Genomic DNA, 12,486 nt, shown 5'->3' with positions numbered 1-12,486 from the left:
CTCTTCTATGAGGTTCTCTGAGTTCTGAGGGGTGGGATTTAATGGAGTCATCCCATTTAAAGTTTTGTTTTCCAAGGTCCCTCTCTCACTGCACAATGTCTGGCTGTGGGTCTCTGTTTGTTCCCATTGGCTGCAGGAGGAAGCTTCTCTGATGATGCCTGAATAAGGCCATGATCTATGCTTATCTGTGGTTAGAGCAGAATATTATTAAGAGTCATTTTATTCACTACTTTTTTTTTTCGGTTTTTTGAGACAGGGTTTCTATGTGTAGCTTTGCGCCTTTCCTGGAACTCACTTGGAAGTCCAGGCTGGCCTCGAACTCACAGAGATCCGCCTGGCTCTGCCTCCCGAGTGCTGGCATTAAAGGCGTGCGCCACCACCGCCCGGCTCACTACTTTTTTATTTGACAAGTAGTATTTGGTTTTACCCTAGGTCTCTGGGTTATCTAGTCTCTGGTTCTTGGTCACCCAAGCAGTGTTAGGTATGCATTCAATCTCATGGAGTGTACCTTGAGAAAAATCAGACATTGGTTGGTAACTCCCACAAGCATTGTACCACAATTGCTCTAGCGTATTTTCCAGGCATGAAAGCATAGTAGATCAAAGGTTTTGTGGCTAGGTTGATCTACACATTTCACTTTGGTAGCCTGCTGAGTGTAGCCTTCCTTCTGATCTTATGTCACACTTAAGACCCCTTTTTCTTTTATGGTACCCTTTCTAGTTTTAACACCTATGTCTCTCTCTCTCTCTCTCTCTCTCTCTCTCTCTCTCTCTCTCTCTCTCTCTCTCTCTCTCATCTGTGTGTGTGTGTGTGTGTGTGTGTGTGTGTGTGTGTGTGTGCATGTGAAAACAAAATCCACATATAAAAGAAAACATGGTATTTGTCTTTCTGAGTCTTAAATACTTAACATAATTTCAAGTTTCATCCATTTTCCTGAAAATGCCATGATTTATATGTCTGTGTCATAGGGTAGTTATATTTCCAGTTTTTTTCAGGAACCTTTCATCGATTTTCACAGAGATTGCTCCAGTTAACAATCCTACAAGTAGTGAAAAGCGTTCCTCTTTTCACACATCCTCTCCAGTACCTTTTCTTTGTTTTACTGGTGGTGACCATTCTGATTTCAGTGAGATGAAAATTTAAAGGAGTTGTAACTTGTATTTCCTTAATAGCTAAGGATGCTGAACACTTTCTAGAGTGTTTGTTTTCCGTTTATGCTTTTGTTTTAGAACTAGCTATTAAGCCCATTGGCCAAGTTATTGATTAGAACATTACTACATTTCTGATCTTTCGGAGGGGAGGAAGGGTGTTTAATTTTACAGTTCTTTATATATTCTAGATAATAGGTCCTTATATAAAGTAAATTGCCAAAGATGACTCCTGTTCTATAGGCTTTTTTTTTTTTTACTGTGCTGATAGTTTATTGGCTGTATAGATTTTTAATTTTGTGGAATTGGATTTGTCTAACTTTATTATTTACTGTAATGTTAGAACTGTTTTTAGCAAATTCTTCCCTATCTCAAATCTTTAAGTGATTTCCTTATTCTTCTCTATAAATTTTACTATTTCATGTTCTCCTCTATCTATCTATCTATCTATCTATCTATCTATCTATCTATCATCTATCTATCTCTATCTATCTATCTATCTATCTATCTATCTATCTATCTACTCTTTCTCTCCCTCTCATTTATTCATTTCCATTTTGTTTTTTCAAGACAAGGTTTCTATGTGTAGCCCTGGCTGTCATAGAACTTGCTTTGTATACCAGGCTGACCTTGAACCAGATCTTCTTACCTCTGCCTCCCGACTTCTGGGGTTAAAGAAGTTTGCCACTATGCCTGACTAAAATATCTTTGATATATTTGAAACTGATTATTGTTCAGAATAAGATTGATGGATCTTATTTAATTCTGCATGTGGATGTCCAGTTTTTGTAACACCCTAAGTAAAATAGACTGTCTTTTTTTCCAACGCATGTTCTTGACATTCTGTGAAAAAATAGGTGAGTGCAGCTATGTGGGTTTACTCCTGGGTCTTGTACTCTGTTTTCTTGAATTATATGTTAGTTTTTGTGCTAATGTTATACTGTTTCTGTAGCTATCACTCTGTATCTCTATACTTTTGTAGTGTAATTGGAGATAGGTACTATGTCACCTCCATAACTCTTCTTTCAACTTATGATAGTTTTGTCTATTAGAAGTTTTTTCCTTTTCTAAATGAATGTTAGGATTGTATTTTCTAGTTCTGCAAAGAACATAATTAAAATATTGATGGGGTTGCATTAAATCTGTAGGTCACATTGGTCTACCAATTACTTCTACCAATTTATGGTCAAAGAATGTCTTTCCAAATACTGGTATCTTCTTCAATTTGTATTTTCAGTATTTTCACTATGAAATACATTTCTTCTGCTTCTTTAATTTATGCTTAAGTGTATTATTTTTGGAAGTTATCATGAATGCGCTATTCCCTTCATTTCTTCCTTAGTAAATTTGTTATTGATACATACAAAAGTTACTCAGTTTGTGTATTGATTTTTGTATCTTACAACTTTGATGAAAGTATCTGCTTTTAGAGTTTTCTAGTAGAGTCCAGAGAGTTTTTTTAAAATACAAGAACATAACATCTACAAATGTAACATGTAGAATTTTTCTTACCTATTTATAATCTTGTTGCTTCTTTTATCTGTGTTATTCCTCTAACGAAAATTCTGAGTGCTATATTTAGGAACCCTTGACTTTTTCCTAGTTTGAAAGGAAATATTCTTTCTCTTCTCCATTTAGCCTAAAGTATAACATATTACATTGGTAGACTGTCACATGCATTTTGAGCTCATGGAGAAACTGGCTCAGGAAGACAGTTATCTACTTCATTCCACACCCAAGTTTGTCTTAAAGTGTCCTTTAAGGCTCTTGTCTGATAATAGGTTGGCTCCCCTAACTCTGTCACAGGTTCTGAAGAGAAATCAAAACACCTAAGAGTAAAATTATTATGTCTTGAGAATAGCTAGATGGTAAATTAATTCAACAGAGGTTACTAATTTTGCCCCTTGTTATCAATATGCCTGCAAGTGAGAAAAAGAAGTCAAGTTTCAGCCATAGAAAATCCATTCATGAAGAGAAATCTCAACTGGAAACCCCGGTTGACTCTTCAACTTTCCCAGTGGCTTTATGTTGAATGCTGTGAGTAACCGATTTAATGATGTTATATCTATCCTTTGATGATTGTTCTTTTATTTGAAAGCCTCATTTGAGGGGACACTCTGCTATGCCTATAAAACCAATAATCACGTGGCATGTCACATATATTGATTTGCATATATTGAACCAACATCATTTATGCTATATAAGGGGAGACTTCCAGAAATCTAAGGGGAGAAGATACTAGGTGAGAATGTCAACATTTTTCCCAGGTTCACTCCAAGTCTGGAACTGAGAAGAAAGGGTCTATACTAAAGTTTAAGTTTCTAACCCATAAAGAAAAATAGAGTAGTTCCCAATCTTATTGATATCCACATCTCCTTCATTTCTACTTTTTCTCTAAAGACTAGAATCCTCAAAGATAGCGTTTCATTTTTAAATAAGACCAGAACAGAGGACAATGTCAAGCCCCTCAAGTCATATGAATTTTCACAGCTGATTCTGTAAGGGCATGGTCCTACAAAAAGTAAAGATGATTGCAAATGGGAATGCCAATGTGACCTAGGTAGATTGTAATGTAAACATATATCCCTCCCTTCTCTGTATTACTTTCATTGTTTGCTTTAAAGTCATCCAGAAACAGTTTTTCTCTCAACAACAATCATGTAATGTATATTTTGGAATCTTTGCATATATACCTGATCAGTATACCTGATTTCCTACTTATGCTCATCTGTAGTGGATAGCCATTCCAGCTTTGATCTGGAAGTTCCAACCCCCATTGAGGCTTCAGTAACTGTCATGCCTACAAGACGGGGCCAAGAGAGGACCCTGAAGATCCAAGATCAGATATGCCATCTCTCTTGGTTCCTGGACACTGGACACTGGAGGTAGACCCAGCAGAGTTCTCCAGAGAACATCGGCAGACTGTGCCACACATTTTCCAGACCCTGTAAACTATCCCTTCACTTACAAGTTACCCCACAAAATAAACCTCCCTTTTAACTATGTGGAGTAGCCTTAATAATTTCACCAATATCTGGCGCCCAACGTGGGGCAAATTACAAAGGCCTGGGTAGCTCCCACCCTCAGCTTCCTCCCTGGCTGGCGGGCACTTGAAGCTGCAGGGTACCACCTGCAGAGCTCCGTAAAACCAGGAAAAACCTACAGGGTTCCATTCCTAAAAAAGAGCTAATCTGGTCTCAGTTCCACGGCAAGTTTAGCCCCCAGACCAAGGAAACTGCTGTAAGTGAGGCTTTCCTCCTCCTCCCTGAGTGCCAGCTCCCCAGCCTAGCCTGAGGCTTCCATAGTTTCACCTAGTTAAAATAGACACGGCATTGTCTCCAGCTACAGAGGCACAGAGAGGGCTTGGAGCCGGGCCTGCTGGCAGACCTCCTGTCTGTAGAGGCAGTGAGGGGCTTAGAATGGCCTGGAACACTCCAGGCCCTGAAGCTCCAGGGAGTCACAGAAAGAACTGCCTACTTTTGCCTGTGCTCACTCAGCCTCCAGCCAAGGCATTCAACAGGACCTGCTTTGGACTATACCAATGTCTCCTGCTGGCTGAAAAGTGCAGTTTCACCAATACTCATCTGAATTTAAATAAACTTTTGTGAAAATGATATTTCATAGGAGGGTTGTGAATGTATTTATTCACTTCACATTCCAAAGACGATATTACCAGAATTTGCAAAGTGTATTTTTATAGCATACACACCCTTTCTTATAGTCCAAGTCTCATCAACAGTTATGAATTACCTAAATTAAAAACAAAGAATAGAGATGAAAATGGATTATTCTAATTGATGTCTTATTTAACAGGTAAGGCTTCAGGTTCCTCTGAAAGAATATTTTAGCAGAATGAAAATATTAGAACAATAATACAAAGAAAAATTTTGTCTGAGTTTGTGGTGAAAGCAGTATTAACCTCCAAAACTTCCTTCCAATAGTAGAATATCAATGATGTCATAGGCAAGCTTTAAATCTTACAATTATATCAGTGAAAACTTGAAATTTAAAGGTGTAATTATGTTAACTTTAAAGTTCTGTACATGACTACCTTTATAGCATTTCTCATAAACTTAGAATGACTTTTCCATTTGTGGCTAGCAGAAGGTATTTCAAAACACATAGACTGGAGGTGGAAAGTCCTTGTTAAGCATAGGAGCCCAAGCAGTGGCAGAGCACAGGGATAGTGAGTGAACCACTGGCCTACTCTACAGGTGTGCCTGGAATGTGTGTGGATAGGAATAGGAGATACAAGCACATCACACAAATGTCCACTTTCAGCACCTCTACTGAGTGGAAAAAGAACGATGAAATGATAAGCTAACTCACCTGCTACAGCCGAAAAAAGGCACTAGCTCAAATACAGCTTTTTCAGGAGCATCAGTGAGACTGTTATGATATAGATCAAGTACTTTTGAAAATAATCCCCCTAAAACAATGATTTGAAAACACAATGGAAAAGGGTGAAATTTCTGCTTGTGAAATAAGACCCCTTTACCAAAAGTGTTTATATTATAACATTCATAGAAGCCATATGAAACAAAACCCTCAGAGCACAGAATTCAAAATTTAACTGTGAAGCAATTCTGACATAGATTAGACATTAATCCTCAGGAAAATTAGTTGTGTTTCACTTTCATAGTTATTTTGAGCTCCAAGCACGGTGGTACATGCCTTCAAGAATTTGATCCCAGACTAAGCAACATAACCATACCCTACCTCCAAAATTATTTGGGGCCTGTAGAGATGACACAGCACAATAACAATGACTTCTCTTCCAGAAGACATGAGCTCAGCTCCTAGAATTTGTGTGTTCAGATTTCCACAGGCCTCTGGCTTCTACACTCACCTGCACTTATATTCACATGCCAAACGCACATGCACACAGACACACAGACATACTCATGCACACACACACACACACACACACACACACACACACACACACACTTAAAAATAAAGATAATAAATCTAAATGGTATTTTCAACATTTGGTTCACCCCAATATAGAGGACAGCCACTCAGAACATCTAAATTGTTCCTTAGTGGACATACAATGTTACAGTACATCCCAGGCATCTACTACCCCCTAACTATGAATTCAAGAAAAATGTAATTCAGTGACATAGTACAAAGGTCTGATAGAAGGGGTTTAAAGACTACTAAAAGGATTTTTTTCTAAAATGTTGCTCCAAAATAACATGGTTCTAATGTTTTAAACACAATGCAATAGAACTTATTAAAGACTTATTTTTTGAGTGTATGTGTTTGTCCGTGTGTGTGTCCATGTCCATGTCCTTGTCTGTGTGTTTGTGTGTCTGTGTTTGTACGCATATGGAGGTCATGAGATACCCTGAAGAAGCCAGAGTGACAGGCAGTTATGAGCTGCCTGAAGTGAGTTCTGGGAACTGAACTCAGGACCTATGAAAAAATATCAAGCACATTTAGTATCTCCAAATATCAAGCACACAGACCCGTTTCCAGTCACAAATTGGGGAAAGTGTGTTTTATGCTAGCAGGTGAAAAGCAGCAAATGCTTCTAAAAGGAAGTGAGGTTTTTAAAAGAAAGCAGACAAAGACTTGACCCAAGCTTATGGTTTTGGTCTTCAACTAACAGAACTTTTCAATATCAGAATGTAAGACAATATTATTTAAAATTTAAATGTTAAATACAGCTCTTAACTGGCTTTTTTTTTCTTTCTTTTCCTCTCTTTTTATTTTCTGTTTACTTGTTTTGTTTTGACAGAAAGGGGATACCACCAGCAAGTCTTCTATTATTTTACACTCTTTTCATTATGAAATTAGGCAAGCAGTATTACCCAGCTAATGGCAGGGAAAATGGAAATTAACTAGACAATAATATATTTGAGCTTTTATTTTGGCTAAGATAAATATTTATTGCTTTGTCTTACCTTTCGTTTGTCATGGACATGGTGTAGCTTACTATATAAACCCGAGCAAGAAGGATTCATTGTCTCTAACACTGGGAAACAGAGCAATCCAAACATATTCATCTTCAAGACCTTCTCCTGCTTACAGACAGTGCTGATAAATGGAAACAAAGCTACACAGAGAACCGTGGAGAATGACTTTTGTATTTTATGTGCAATATTAGAAATAGGTTTACTGTACTAAGTCCCCAACAGGGCAGCATTTATATGCCTTTATGTCATTCTTTGACAGGTTTTACAATTCATTTCTCTGGATTAGGCAAAATAGTCAGGATCCTTGTATGATGTATTGTCTTTACATCTCAAACTCTGGACCACATTCATGAAAGGGGAGTATGAATGGGCAGGGAAGATCAACACTTTCTTTAAGAACTACACAAACAACTCTTCTTTGCTCTCCATGTTTTAATCAAAGAAAAGAGAGATTCTTTGTGTTAGTGTCATAATCTTTGAACAAATGTCTTTTACCAGATGTGACCTCCTCAGTTGTGATCTCTATCTAGGGGCACATTAAACAATGTGAGGGTTATGGTATATCCATCCATCTCAGATCTAAGTGCAAATCTCCCTGACTTCTTGTTACTGAAATAAAAAGATAAAACACCTATAATGGAAAATAAGCTTGAGAAAAGATAAAAAGAAAGTCAGTCTGGTATCCTCCATTTTGTTCTGACTGTGACACAGAATGAAGTGTTACAGTGGCTTCAAAATGTTGTTCTCTGCCATGATGGATGTGATGGTTGATCTCAATTGTCTAACTGATGGGATTCTGAATCTTTTTAGGAAAGAAAATCTGAGCCTGTCTGTGAAGGAATTTTAATATTATGTGAAAATATCCACCCTGATGTGGAGGCATTATTTGGTGGGCACAGGTCTGAGACTGCATAAGTGGACAAAGCTGGCTGAACCTCTCTGGTTGAGCATCTCTCTGTGCTTTCTGACTGCACATGTGGCGTGAGCAGTTGCCCCCATGTGTCTGCTATTCTAATTTCCTCATTATGATGGGCTGTACCCTTGAACTGTGAGCCAAAACAAACCCTCCTTTTCTTCCTTCCTTAAATTGCCTGTCTGGTACTCTGTCACAGTAAAAAGGAAAGCAATATAGTGAACTGGTGCTGAGAAGTAGGGCCTCTGATGTGTAAACCTTCCCATGAGGTTTGTAGCCTTTGGAACTGGTTTGTAGGGGGAATAGAAGAGTGTGGGACTTTGGGTTACTAGAGCCTTAAAATGCTATAAGCAGAGATTAATGGGCTGTTCTATTGGGAAGTAGGAAGAATGGTGAGAAAAAAGTGGACAGTGGATGGCTACTGTATGATGTTTCAGAAGGCAACGAGGATTCTGTTAGGAAATGGACACATACATTAAGGAATAGCTAGAGGATAGGATCTTCAAATTTACATATATGTACATATATTTCCCTCTTTACATATAAACATATGTGGGATGTCCTGTATGCTGTAAAAATATGGTGCTATGTTTGACTGATAAATAAAATGCTGATTTGTCAGTAGCCAGGCAGGAAGTATAGGCAGGACTAGCAGAGAGGAGAATTGGGGGAACAGGAATGTGGAGTGGAAGGAGACGCCAGCCTGCAGTCCAGGGAGCAGCATGTAAAGACAGCAGGTAAAGCCACAGAACACGTGGCGACATATAGATTAACAGAAATGGGCTGAGTATAAGTGTAAGAGCTAGACAATGGTAGGTCTGAGCTAATGGCCGAGCAGTTTAATTAATATGAGCTTCTGAGTGATTATTTTATAAGCGGTTTGTAGCTAGAGTTTTCCTGCCTGGCCCACAGTCAGGATAAATCTCTCTCACCTGCCAGTCCCACAGCCTCAGACCCAACCAAGTAAACACAGAGACTTATGTTGCTTTCAAACTGTATGGCCGTGGCAGGCTTCTTGCTAACTGTTCTTATAGCTTAAATTAATCCATTTCCATTAATCTGTACCTTGCCACATAGCTCGTGGCTTACCGGTATCTTCACATGCTGTTTCTCATCATGGTGGCTGGCAGTGTCTCTCTGACTCAGCCTTCCACTTCCCAGCTTTATTCTCCTCCTTGTCCCGCCTACACTTCCTGCCTAGCCAATGGCCAATCAGTGTTTTATTTATTGACAAATCAGCAACACATTTGCCATACAGAACATCCCACAGCAGCGGTTGTGGGGTCTGTGGGGCTGGACAGGACTGGAGAAAACTCCAGCTACAAACATATTTGAGACTTAAGGTATTATCTTACTACATGGCATACTCTGACCTCAAACTCTTCATCCTTTTGAGTGTCACGGTTACAGGTATGCACAACCCTACACACCTCTCAAATTGTGTTTCATATATACCTTACACATTTAACCTGAAGCTAATTAAATGAAGTATTCCCAGACAACTGCCTTTTGACTGTGGCATATGATATGAGGTCATATGTAAGTTTTCACATGTGTCACAATGTCAGTGCTCAACAGGCTTATTTTGGAATATTCAGATTTCAACTTTCAGATTACTAATGTTTAACCACTATGTTCTCAGTGACACACTATCCACATTATGAGCTCTTAACTTGACCACTCCTGTGTAATCATTTTAAGTCTGTTTTAATTCTCTTATTTTAAGATTCATAATTGTATAAGAGAAAATGGTAGACAAATACAATGAAACATCTATATGAAAGAAAGATATTTTTAATCTATAGAGTCATAGAATAAATAGGGATTAATATAGATTCTTGGTAAATTGGAGACTTACAAAAGGATCAGTGAGAAATGTTGGGGAAGCAGGATGATATCATAAAATAAAATGAAGAAAAGATATTTTAGGAGTAAAATGCTGCAGAAAAATCATGGAGCAGAATAAAAAGGGATCATTTAATTACCAATTAGGCATGAGTTTGAAAGAGAAATCTTTGTAGTCATCTACCACCTCTGGCTTGCAGTCTTTATACTTCCTTTTCTGCATGGATACCTGAGCCTGGAGAAAAGGGATTTGATAAGGACATCCCATTCAGGGCTGAGTGTTCCAAAGTTTCCAACTCTCTGCTTCTAGACACAAAAGGACTAGTGCACATATGAACTCATAAACTGTGATAGCACACATAAGGCCAGCACAGGTTCAAGCCAGCCCAAATCCCAGCCCTTAGAAGGGGAGGTGGGCACAAAGTCCCACCCCTAACCAAGAAAGTATTTGCAATTGATACCTAGTGAAAAAGAGTAAAATCAATTTTCTCCAATGGAGTGTCTATATATATATATATATATATATATATATAAAACATACTCCAAGTCAGACCTCATGCCCAGGAGTAGTTGAAACACAAAATGAACTGCATGTTTCTATTATGTGCTTTTTGCTTTGTTTTAGCATTTTTTCTCTTACTGTTTGTTGTTGTTGTTGTTAGTTCATTTTTACTTCTCTCTCTCTCTCTCTTTCTCTTTTTTTGTGTGTGTGTGCATTTCAGAGAGAGAGAAGGACATGAAGTTGGTGAACAGACAGAAGAGGATCTGGGAGGAGGAGTTGAAGGAGAAGAAAGAATGTATCCAAAACACGTTGTATAAAAAAATAATCAAAAAGAGAGAAATTGTTGAACATAAATAAGGAATGGCACACTTTTTACATTCTGAAAAAGAAATGAGTAGAGAAATTCAAACAAAAAATATACTACTTAATTTCTAGTGTTTCAAAACAAAATACAAATTAGATGAGAAGTAGAGTATAAGCAAAAATTGGTTTGTGTTTTGAGCTCTGGTTTTGAATGAAATCCTGAGGGAATGAAAGATCTCCCTTAGTTCAAGGGCAAGATGACACAAAGAAGGAGGAGCAGATGAGGATGAGCAGCCAGGACTCACATGAAGGCAGAAAGCTTGACTTTGAGAAGGGAACACAGGCACACTCAAATGTGTGATATTTCACATTTTTAAATGACAGTAAATGCTATCTTCTTAAAAATGGAGAATTCATATCAGAAGGAAACCTTTTAAATTTTGTTATGAAACGTAATAGCAAGAAAGTTCTGGGATGTGAGAACTTTAGACTGGGCCTAATTCCAACCTTGAAAGGCAGCTCAGCATTGGAGCATCTTAGAGTTCAATATAGGCATAAAGATATTAATGCCCCGAGCTCAAATAGTTAAAAAAAAAATAAAACCCATGAGCACATTCTAAAACTGTATGGTGCTTATAAAACACTGTTGATGTTTATGTAACATCCTGAGATATTTTAATGTCAATGTCTATTTTATACCTTCATTTTGTTTTCATACTTGATTGAATGGCATGCATTCACCCTGGAAAATATGGCACAAAACCTTAGAGATCATTTCCGTTTAAAGGCTTTTTGTAACTGTTAATTCTGTCTGGAACAATAAGCCCTAATAAGCATTTTTGTTGTAGCTGTCCAATAATCTTGTTATGGTGTTCTCACATTTGTTACTGAGGTATGAAATACATTACAATGTGAAATTTTAAATATTGCTTGTATTAAAATAAACAGCTTAAGCAGAAAAAATGATTCAAATAGAAAAATTATCACACTATATCTACTAAATCATGATATATTGCTTCAATTTTATCCATCAGTATAAAATTGGGCTAGTAAATTTTTACCTTTCTGAATGTTAATCAGACTTTATAAAAATAAAGCACATTTTATTGAAAACAGATATAAATATTTTAGATAAGATACATATATACATACATAGATATATAGATACATAGATATATTTGAAGTATAGATAGATCTTCTCTGGGCAAATTTAAAGGATATTAACAGGTCTGTATGCAGATACACAGACTTCATAATGTAGAGGTGGTATATCTGCTATTTCTTTTGTCAATCAAACCACATGATGATCAGAATATTTTGAATTATATACTTTCAAAATTCTCTTGTCATGGCATAAAGTTATCTGAATAAGAATTCAACATCTCTCTGTTAAAATTATATATTTAACTTGAAGACAATATTTTGACTTTAAAAATTAGTCTTTTGTGTCATAATCCTTCTCAGCTTCAGAAGGCTCAAAAAAATTTTAAGTGGTTGCCTTCTGTGTTAGTTACTTTTCCTGTTTCTGTTAAAAACAAAGCAAAAGAATAGAAACAACTTGAGGAAGGAAGGCTTCATTCGGTTCCACAGTTGAAGGAACATAGTCCATCGTGACAGTAAAGAATGACAGCAAGCATCTGAGGAGGAAGGTTATACGTTGTCTACAGGGAAGAAGCAGAACATGGTGAATGTTGATGTTCAGTTCAATATCTCCATTGTTCACTTTGTATTCAGACTTCAGTCTTTGGAAGGTGCTACCCACGTTTAGGGTGGGTCTTTCTCTGTTCTTAAACTCCTCTGGAAATGCCTTCCTAAACACGGCCAGAAATATGTCCATAGGTTATTCTAAAC

This window comes from Peromyscus eremicus, chromosome 2 (assembly GCF_949786415.1).
Source record: "Peromyscus eremicus chromosome 2, PerEre_H2_v1, whole genome shotgun sequence".
Taxonomy (NCBI): domain Eukaryota; kingdom Metazoa; phylum Chordata; class Mammalia; order Rodentia; family Cricetidae; genus Peromyscus; species Peromyscus eremicus.
This window is presented reverse-complemented; position numbering follows the sequence as displayed.